At 37.3% G+C, this 11,809-nt stretch overlaps 1 long non-coding RNA gene across 1 annotated transcript; it reads right to left on the minus strand.

Moving 5' to 3' along the window:
• Nucleotides 1-1,104: 1,104 nt before the first annotated feature.
• LOC147759540 (uncharacterized) lies at nt 1,105-2,526 on the minus strand. Its single transcript, XR_015331273.1, has 2 exons — nt 2,362-2,526; nt 1,105-2,248 (listed from the first exon to the last, which is right to left on the minus strand). It is a non-coding gene; the product is annotated as an uncharacterized LOC147759540 (long non-coding RNA).
• Nucleotides 2,527-11,809: the final 9,283 nt, after the last annotated feature.

Raw genomic sequence — 11,809 nt, forward strand, 5'->3', positions numbered from 1 at the left:
TGCGAGAATTTGTGAACGTTGTGGTCATAACGGCGAGAGGGGGACTAATATTTGTGTGTGTTATGAACGTGGCGAGTGGATGTGAGTGTGTGTAGTGGGCAGGGAGAGGTGGTCACGTAAAGGGAAATAATGATGTTGTAATTGCTTTGATATGTAAGACACAAGTCAATTCTTTTTCATGGCAATTTTGTAAAGATACAAGACCCGCTTAAAGTGTCTTCTTTGTTTCTTTGTGGGTATTCCACAAAATATGTAAACAGAATCCATTTAGAAATAAGTGCGTATTTGCTATTCCAGTGTGAAAACATCCTTTAGTATTTCCAGTGGAATTCTCACATTGTTAACCCGGAAACAAATGTCTGAAATCTAATACACATGTAGGGGAGACCGGGGCTAGTTGGCCCAGTTAGACACTTTTGGCCTTGTAGAGCCAACTAGGAGTGGGTTAGAGTAACAAAACCGGTTTCAGAGTAAGCCCCATGAACTAAGCTACGTATGCAACGTCATTATTTTTCAAATATAATGCCAGGTGGCTCAAAATTTGACAAAAAACGCAGTTGACCCCAGGGTCGGGGCAAGTTGGCCCCCCTATACGAAAATGAAGTATATATCCCATGTAAACGCCTTAAAATACATTTTTATAAATTTTTAATTTATTTAATTGATTTTTGAGAGTCTTTGATGAATAAACAGTTCAAATGAGGCAGATTTATTGAGGTTTCCGTACGTCACGTTGTTGGGGGGGGGGGGGGGGTATGTGTTGCAAGAACCAAAATATCTATCAATAAAATGTGTTTTGTTTTAATTAAGAATAAATAAATAATGGTATAAAGAAGGTTTTTAATGAATGAAAACGAATTATAAATTTTCTTTTTAAAAGAAAGTAACAAATTCAGTTTTAAACCAATGAGTTTGTTTCAACAATGGTCTCTAGCTAGGGACACTAAATACAAAGGGAATTACCTTACAATGAATTAAGGCAAAATAAATGTTTTTCTACGGAAAGTCCAATGAATTTGCTTTTTAATACTTACAATCAACAGAATATTTCTGATATAAATTTTCAAAAAGACACCAGAGAGAAAATTTAAAAAAATCAATCAGACGGTAATAGACACCGGCAAGCTTTGTCAATTTCACCAACTTGTTTATTTCAAACAGCGTTGCGCGCAAAGGTTTGTGGGTAATATGAGGGTCCAACTTGCCCCGAGTCAAGGGGGCCAACTAGCCCCGGGTGCACATTATTTATTTTAAAGGATGGTAGCCATTTATGGTGCTAGAATGAGCAACGATGATACATCTCTGTGAAACTTGAAACAATGAGCTTCAGTTTGATGCCCTATACATATCTTATATTCGATCAAAAGCCTATGAAAATAGATTTTGAAATCTCTTAAACAAAATTACTTTTAGGTGCAAAAATCGTTTATTTCGACTCACCGCTTAAGTAAAACTTTTTAACGTCCGACACTTCCTTAGCATTGTAGGCTACGGTCACTTTGCAAGAGTATGTGGCCAATTTTTTTACCTCGTAGTTACTTTTTCATAAATTGACTGGGGGCCAACTTACCCCGGGGTCCAACTAGCCCCGGTCTCCCCTACATGTAGGATGTTATTATACGTTGCACGCAATGTTCGCTACCCAGCTGCAGTACAAGTACACACTCAAAGCACAACTGTTAACTACCTTACACGTACAGTGAATCACATAAAGCAATGGAGATATCGCAATTGAACGTTTCCTATGGAGACAAGCTGACGTCGATGTTTTCCACTTTCAGACAAAATGTTTATTTACAAGTAAACTGTGGACTAAAATACATGCTGTTATTTAACTAAGGGGTTTGACCACATTTGTCAATTCATGTGCGCTTTTCACTATATTTCTGTATATGATCTGGTCTTATATTCCCTCTGGTTGAGTACATGTAGAGGTATTTTGTTTCTAGAATGCAGAGTAAGCCAAACAATATGTACAATAGATAAAACAGCCCCTCTGCCTGTCCTCCCGTTAGTGCCTATACTTCATGTTGGCTGGTCACCTGCAGTTTGAAAGCAGTTCTTATGACAACTGCACGCAAATGAAAATCTTTGAAACACATGTGATGTTCATTTTCAAAACATCTGTGACTAATCGGCAGTTCATAATTTGGATATTTGAGTTATGTTCGATTGACTAGACCTCCTCTGCACAACACTAAGGCGGCCTGTTCTCTCACTACCGGGGACAATGATCCCAGGCATGAACCTGAAACAGAGTAGCTTACATTATATGACAAACAAGGAAATATCGCAAAGATAATTTGAAAGGCTACAAGCATAGTGTTATTATTGTTCAGGAAAGGATTGCGACATTTTGACCTTTTAGAGTGTCCGCGCAGTGGTTGGTCGAGTTCCAGACGTTTCAGGATCTTCACCAGTATTTGCGCCATTCTGCGCACACAGTGCAGCGTGGGAGCAGCCACAAGGTGACGCACAGGGCTGAAACGGAATAATTGTTACCTGTAATCGACACTTTTAGCAACTGCAAAAAATTAAAGTTACTGATAGGTTATCCACGCTTCTTCATCATGTGTTTTATTTTGAAGGAAATAAGATGCATCTGTACATGTATTTTGTACCTGCTGTTTAATCACCGTAATACATGTACAACATTGGTCAAAAAGGTTGCCCCACCCCTAGTATCATGTGCTTTTATTTATAAATGATCGCATATTGTTATATAGAGTGATTTTCATTTCAGATACCACAACTAACATGATTAGTGGTACAGAAAATAGAAACAAGCGTGAAGATATAAATATTTAATATTGACTTGTGGAATCTCTGTAAGTCAAATCGGGATAAGGCATCAGCTGCTGTATTGAGAGATCCGGGAATGGACGTAAAACGCAGCTACCTACAGGCAGTTTATTGCTACGATACGAGTGGATCACTAAAGTCTACTAGAATTTCAGAGAATTACAGGGTAACCTGTAAACACCAGTGCCTGTATTGTTTGAAAAACAATACTTTGACGGTTAACTGTGATTTATTTTAGGCACGTGATATCACGAAGTGATATTACGTTGGTGAAATACCCTTTAATCACATGTGCCTGAAAATTGTTTGTGAAACAATACGCTGACGTTTTAAACGTAAGGCACGTAATATCACGTGGTGATATTACTTTTATTTGAAACACCTTTAACAAATTGCGAAGACGTGTAAGCCAAACTGTATTGAAACAAGTTGAAACAAGAATGGCTGAGTTTGCGCAAGAAAACGTCGGTCTCACAGAGAGCATTCTGGAGAAAATGGAACGGGTTTTCGAAACGCACGTTTCGTCAGATTCTCTCGTAGAAGAGAGGGTAGAGGCTGGTCCACATGGTGAGACGAGCGTTAAACGCACCCAAACCGGCAACAACCCGTATCAGCCAAAAAGTAAAAAGAAAAAGCCGAAAACTCGTATTCCGCGGAGATGGATTTTTACGAGATAGCAGACGATCAAAAAACGGAGATCGATGCAAAATTAGATCGTATGGAAAATATGATCAACAACATGGAGAAAGTTGTTCAATCCCTGTCTGATAAATTTGACCGTAGGGAAAACGTCCTCGTAGAAGGCGATTCACGGGAAAGCGACACAGACAGCGATTCGAGTAGTGACCTTGTATCTGGGGAATGCAGCCGCGCCCTAGAACTAAACGTAGAGAAGACCTCGGATACCGTAACTGAGGACGTTACGCAAGCTGATAAGCTGCTGAATCGTCTTGAAGGCGATGTGTTGGCTGTAGAGCCCACTGGACCGCCAATCATCCATACCAAACTCGTGGAAAATCTGGATAAGATCTTATCAGGCGGTCTCTCTTTTGACATTGCAGAAGAGAAAAGTAGTCTAGATGACTGGTGCAAAAATTGCTCAAAAGGTGGAAAAAGCATGAAACTTGGCACAAATGTTCTTTGGACTATGCTGATCATTTTCAAGGGCAGTGCCCAAAATTTCAAAGCGTTGCTTAGCAACCGTTGCTAAGGAAGTGATTTACCTTAGTAACAAGCTAATTGGACCTTTCTTGTTCAGTTTAAATGATTTAAAAAGGCTTTTAATAATGTTTCAAACCATCAGAACTATCACTATACTATTTTAAGACATTAAAAACCCAAGTAAACCATTGCAACAGTTGCTAGGCAGCATATTACCCTAGCAACAAGTATTTAACATGCTGAATTAGCCCAGAAAGTTAGTGTTAAGGTTGTTTTTTGTTGAGTTCCTCTAGACAGAGGGGAGTTCAAATGTCATTAATAATATCATTGATGTAAAAAAAAACAAAAACATTTTTACACCATCTTTTATGGAAAATAGTTTTTTAATTTTTTTCAATTTTTGAGTTTTGACATAATGGTTGTGATAAGATTTCATATGGGGTTAAATTGAAATTTTCCTGAATTTCATTCAAAGAACCAATAATGTTTGCCAAAAGGGATAAGAAGTTGCTTTTAGTATCTTTAATCCACCTTTTGTTACTACCGATTCCTGACATTTTGCCAAGAAAAACGCTCTCCACTTACTCTTATTTTCTTCATAAAGAAGTCTCTTAAGCCATGTAAAGTTTAGGGCCTTGGAAAAATTTTTATTTGCTGTACCTTTTTCCGTCCATTTTTGTAATCAGACGCCATCCTTGCTCATTTTATTTTGTATCTTTTTCCATTCCTGATAAAGTTAAATATGATATGCATATTTTAAGTATTGAGGGAGGGGGGGGGCTGGTAGGAGAGTTTATACATGCCCTACGTAAGATGAGAAATACTAAAGGTTTAACCACTGTTGACTTTCCTATTATTGAAAGGTTTCTCAGAGACCAGATTTCCAAGATATTTTTCATTTTGTTCAATATTTTCTAAAAAGTTTTTTCACATTGTATTTTGTCAGTTCAGCATGGTTCTATTTTAATTCTATTTGTTAATCAATAAAGTTCAAAAGTTTCTGTTCACACCCAAAGGCCGTTAGATGCCATATCTTACTTCCACCAAGGCTGCTCTACATCAATATAAGAGTATTCTTGCGAGATGAACATATCTGAATCAGCACTACGGTGCCATGTCATCAGATACCATGTGCTCACTCTGGTTGGACTTGTGCAGAACAGTGGGCCTAAGTGGACACATTTGCCAAAAGCTATTGACCTGTCCAGAGTTGCTCCAGTGTGCATGTAGGTACAGATGTAGAGGCTGACAATGTGCAAGGGCAAAATGCACTGTATATTGCACATACAAGGGAGAATTAACTATTATTATTATTATTAACTAAGTTTTATAAAGAGTCGTAAGGTGATAAAAGCATGGAAATGGCTGGTTACTAATTTTGAACGTGCTGCCTTAAGTATCTGCACTGGCAATTTATTTGATCGGATGTGTGTAAACACACAATTGGTTCAACTTACTGGATTAAAAGTATGAATATCTTGCTCAAAAGTGTAGTTCTTAGCTAGTATTATAGATTTGCCTTACTTAATAGACTAACGCAACTTTAAATGCTTGTTGCTAGGGTAATATGCTGCCTAGCAATCGTGGCTAAGGTTAATTTGGGTTTTAATTGCCTTAAAATAGTCTAGTGATAGTTCTGATGCCCTGAAACATAGTTATTAGCATTTATAAACATTTTAAACTGGACAAGAAAGGTCTAATTAGCTTGTTACTAAGGAAATTCACTTCCATAGCAACGGTTGCTAAACAACGCTTGGAAATTTTGGGCACTGCCCTTGAAAATGATCAGCATAGACCAAAGAACAATTGTGCCAAGTTTCATGCTTTTTCCACATTTTGAGCAATTTGGCCAAAATATAGCACCAGTCATCCAGACTAAAGCAAACAATTCAAGAAACCTTCTAATTGTCAGGGATTGATTACCCCACGAGTTAACCCAGAAGTATGGAATGGGTTACCAACTAAAACGAAACATCGGGATTCTAAATACCAACGTATCATCAACAAGATAACAAAGGGGGCGGTACCACTATTGGAAGCAACCGACCAGCTGTTGCATTCAATTTCTAACGGAAAGAGCATGCCTGCTCCAGAGGATTTATTACCTAGGATGGTGGACGGTCTTCTCCTGATTTGTTCCTCAATTCATGGATTGAATATGATGAGAAGGGATGATATCAAGCCAGATTTATTACCAAACATTGCAAAGCCACTACTAGCCAATAGCAACCCGGTAACGGATCAGTTGTTCGGGGATGACCCTTTTAAAGTGGTCAAAGACGCAGGAGAGGGGAGAAAGTTGACAAAACAGACACCGTTTAAGCGAACCCACTCCCATTCTTCATCCAGCAGCAAGGGCTCTTTTTTAGAGAGACCCGGCCCGAGCCAGGGACGGTTCAAGGCGGAATACTGGCACAACAAACGATACTCGAAGTTTGCCAAGGGGCCAAAAAAGATGGTACAAAAGCAGCAGCACCATCAATACCACAAGAAATAACCGTGAGTACTAGTACTGAAAAATTTAAAGCAGGAAACATAAAGAATTATCTGTCAGAGTGGAAAAAATTGACTCTGGACAAAGAAATTCTGAGATTAGTAACAGGGTGCTCATTAGAATTTCACACAATCCCTCAACAACATAGAGAACCCAAACAAATACAGTTCAATGATCAGGAAAAAGAAATTGTTGAAGTAGAAATAAAGGAACTGTTAAGAAAGGGCGTTGTTGTGGAGACAGTGGAAGAAGAGGGACAGTTTATTTCAAATATCTTCATTAGACCTAAATCAAATGGGAAGCACAGGGTTATTGTTAACTTGCGACAGTTAAATGAATTTGTCACGGTCAACGGGGAATTAAGTTTAGGCTCTCATGTTCTTGTTAAGAGATTCTTGAAGGCGGTATTTCACACCCGCCCTACATTCCCGAAGTATCAAAGTACATGGGATGTTGATAAAGTGTTAGGATATTTGGAATCTTTATCCCCAGTGGACGCTTTAACTCTGAAACAAATTTCTTTAAAACTGTCAATGCTTATGTTACTTGGCTCGGGTCAGAGATGTCAATCCATTCTCTTATTAGACTTAAACCAACTTTGTGTTGAAGACAAAAAAGTGGTTTTTGTGGTAGATAACTCAGTAAAACAGTCAAGACCTGGCAAGAGTCAATTAGTGTAAGAATTTGCTCCATTTATAGAAAATAAGAAGTTGTGTGTTGTATCTACACTATTTGCATATTTAAAGAAAACTGTTACACTTAGAAGACATTCTCAATTATTCATAAGCTACATCAAGCCGTTTAATCCAATATCAAAAGAGACTTTGTCGAGGTGGATAAAAAATACAATGGGAAATGCCGGTATTGATATCACAATATTTAAACCCCATAGTGTTAGAGCAGCTTCCACGAGTAAGGCAAGTCAGAAGGGAGTGCCACTTGCTGTTATTCTGAAAGCAGCCGGTTGGAGTAACAGCAACACATTTAATAAGTTCTACTGTAAGAAAATAAACGAAAACAAACCGGATTTTGGATCAGCTGTTTTTTCAAAATGATAACATTACTTGTTACTAAAAGAGAAATAATTGTAAAATGTACTTCGTTTATTCATTAACAATTGTATATATATACTGTATATATGTTTGAGTGAAATACACGGTATTCAGTTAATTACTTTCCTTATTATTTACATGTGTATAAGAACAATTCTGTTTATATGCAGAAGATGCCAACTCTGCTTTGAAATCCCACTTTATCCCGAATGTCCCGAGAGGACAATAGGAAATAAAAAATTAACCTGTAAGTTGAAGCAAGAAATTATAATGATAACTTCTTGGTTGAAGCGCAAGCGCGTTGCTAGACAATTTTTTTTTCATTTAGACAGAATATAAAAAACCGGTCGCATTTTTAGCATTTGATACAAATGTTCAAAGTAAAACGAAAAAGCTATCTCAACATTCCTTCTTTTTAAAGGAATATTTCTCATTTCTCCGTTTTACTATGAAATGCAAAAATAAAACTACAGATTACAAATGTGATAGATAATAGAAATATTGTTGTTTTCGTTTTTCCAATATCAAACAAGTGAAAGTGATTAAAATGTACCTAGTTTTCTCTTTTTTTTAATAAGAAAATTTAAGTTTTTTAATTGAAAAAAAAACGGAAGTAAAGAAGTTTTTCTGATTTTCATTTTAGGAATGAAAATGGAAAAACCCTGTACTGGCACTTAGGCAGAAAATGCAACCATTAATTGTTTTGTAGAAAGCATCGGAGATACAGTAGAGAATTCCAAAACAAATAAAAATAATATTTTCTGACAAAAGAAAAATAATACGGCGATTGCGTCCTTGCCGTAGGTGAAATGATTGTTACTGAATATGCCGCTAAATCAATATTTACTTCCATGCCACTCTACTTCTCATTGTCTATTTTCATAAAAAAAGTACCCAATCAAGATTCGTTTAGCTGCTTTGTTTTAACTGATTTTTCAATGAGATAAAATAGAATGCAAGTAAAACTGAATGAGTATAATCAATTTTAGCAACGGTAAGACAAAATAATGATAATAATAAAAATTACATTATAAACATAGGATTGTAGAAAATTGACACAAACTTTCTTTTTTCATTTAGAATTGTATGCAAAACAATTTTATCGTGTTTCCCATTATTTGCTTTATATGAAAAAGAAAATCGGTGTTTTAACCCCCTCCCCCTTTCTTCGGACCTGTATGACACTCGGTGCTATATCTCAAATAACTGTACAAATAACTGCACAAACGACATCTTACCCGTGTATAGCTGTCTGAACGTAGTGGTCACTAATGCTGGCAATACAGAGCAACGATATCAGCAAGAGAGCTAAATTCCACTCCGGCGTTCTCTTTGTCCTCGTCATCTCGACTGCTTCAATTGCTACAGTCTTGAGATAATGCACAGGCCAAGTGGGAAACACTATTACTATGCATGGCGCGAAGGGCAAACTAACACGTGTAGGTGTGTTCCAGAAACTGTCTGTTTGAAGTGGAATAGCACAGGAAGTATTGTGCCTCACATCTTAGGGTGTACTGGCATCGGCGGCGTGTACTCTGCGAAGGGTGAAGTCACGGTGCGCGCGGCCGAGACGTGCATTTCCGAGGTTCAAAGTAACCTTTACAACCAACAACACATACCAGTGCTGAGTGTATAATTGTATCTGACGGATTAACATTTCCTTGTTAACAGAGAAATAATCGAATAAAACAAGTTGAACAACAGAGAACCGATTTATGTCATTTTTCTAATATGGCAATTGGTAATTTTTAGAAGTAATATGATATGCAGTATATAAGATGACATCTATATTATGGTTGCTATTTAGACAGAAAATATTCTCCCCTTGCAAAACATGGTCATCCCTACTGCATTTATGTACACTGTTTCAAGGGTACCTATATATTTAATTTTATTGTGACATAACAACTAGGCAATCGATCATCACATAATTTGAGAATGTGAGTAGTAGAATATTCTCCTACCTGTACATGTACTCCACTCGTTGCTCGGCGTTCATAAGTCCTTAGCAGTTTTGATCCTTGGTTTTAGATTATTTTGCAAATGTTTATTTGATAGGACCCAGGAGCGACCTTAATCGAGCCGCGATCTGTTTACTCCTAGGCAAGCGCGATACCTATCGCGATACCTATTTAAGTGTACCTCACCTTCCCAAGGTAGAATATCTTCTCACAGAAACCAAAGACAAATTCTAAAATACCTTTCACTGAGCGTATTTAATATCTTCCAAGCACCCAAGTCGAACCCTTATCACAATCCAACGAAACAACCAATCGATCATGCTGATTCTGCCTTATTATAACATACAAAGGCACTCAGCAATGTACAGGTATATTGCATTCCTCTCTGCATGTCTTTGGGCAAACAGATATATGTATCCCACATGAACAAATTATACATGTTTCATATCGGATAAATTGCAGCTTCTCACTGTCATATATATCCTTCTTACATCTAGTCTAATCTCGACTCGATCACTGTATTCCTCTTCTGTACGGATGTTCACAAGACACATTAAAACCACATGTTTACGTTTGTATTGAAATATTTCTGCTCGTATCCTTAAAGAACACCTGGTAACAGTAACATCTCTCCAGTCCTCAAACAACTTCATAACAGTAAAAAAATGATTGTTTTTGCTCATGCTGGTATGTTTACAAAAACTCCTTAGGGCTGGGTCACACTGCGCTTGCAACCTTTTTGCAACCTTTTTGCAACCACAAAATCTCGCGGTCACTTGCGATCACTTTGCGAGCTAATTAAGAAGTATGGCTAATTTTGATCGGCAAGCAGTCGCAAACCGGTTGCAACAAGGTTGCAGTATGTTATCTGCAACCTCTGATAAGACCATGTTCAAGCTATAGGTTACCAGACGCACACCGTTTGCCAAGCGATAACCAACCTGTTAGCAACCACTTGGTGATTGAAAACTGGTTGCAGGACTGTAGCACCCGCTTGTAAACTGGTAGCAGCAAGGCCGCACAGAATATACACGTATATGTTTTAAACATGTGGCGGTAGATGCTTTCTCATAAATTCATCTATCAGAAGACAAAAAAGGTCTATTTAAATAAATAAATTTTTTTTTAAAAAAGATGGGACTGCTATAATCATTGGCTTTGTTTACCTAAGAAGTAAAAAGAATAAAAAACCTCGGAAATACGTGGTGAGACCATGGATTGCAAGACGCCCCTTGTAAGGCGGTTACAAATATTTGATGAAAAACTTTTACTTGAAAATCAGGAAGACTTCACTTCCTAAAAATAGAACCAGCAATATTTTGCGAACTTTTTAACAGACTACACATGTACACTCTCGCCTAACGAAACCAGTGCTGTAATAAAAACATAAATTTAAATATATGTTTTAATCTTTATTGATCTTAGAAAATCCTTAAATATTTTCTTGTCTAAATATTTGATCTCTTTGAGGTCGCAAGGCCTGTGCGGTTACAATGACACTGAACAAAAAACCTCATTGCGACTTGCAAATGTCACCGGTTGCAAAAAGGTCCTCAACCGGTTGCAACAACTCGCAAAGTGGTTTCCAAATGAACGTTTGGTTTATATATGGTTGCACCATTTTCGGTGCAGCACCAATAACCTCCTAGCCACCGAAAAACCTACTTGTGATTTCCAACCGCAACCGAATGTGTGGTTTTCCTTTTGTCATTGGGAATGTGAGTAGTAGCGTTTGCCACTTACATATACAATACAACGTAATTAAAGCGTGAGAGGTCGTGCGCGTCGTGTACTTTTTACACTCTCATCCTGGTAGTGAGGATACCAAGCACTTCAAGGATGTTAAATTGTACGTATTGAAACTATTTCTATTTAAGATTATTGAACACATTTAACGATCTGTTCAACCATTTGTTTATAATTTTAATGGTTGAAAATATGATAATAAATAGCAATTATACATTGCTGATTGAATTATTTTTATTTTCCCGTTGTCTCTGCATTCGTGTATTTGTATTATTGTTTATTTATATAATATGGCTTAGGAAAATTTAATGACATAAGCGATAAAAAGTTGATGGTATCAGTCTTGAAATTTATGTTTTCTTTTGCTAAAATATTATAATTTATTATCTTGATAATTTGAAGACATACATGACAAATTATGAAAAAAAGTATTTGCCCAAATAGACCACCATCCATCCCCTATTTTATAGCGGCCGCTTGCAACATTCCAGCGACATATTTTCAAATGCCTGCGACCGGTAAAAAACCTGTTAGCTACCATGCGACTAAAGACCGTCAACCGACCATGAAGTTACAACTGCAGCCTTCTAGCG

The sequence above is a fragment of the Lingula anatina genome, chromosome 10 (assembly GCF_051362555.1).
Source record: "Lingula anatina isolate TDL-2025a chromosome 10, LinAna3.0, whole genome shotgun sequence".
Taxonomy (NCBI): domain Eukaryota; kingdom Metazoa; phylum Brachiopoda; class Lingulata; order Lingulida; family Lingulidae; genus Lingula; species Lingula anatina.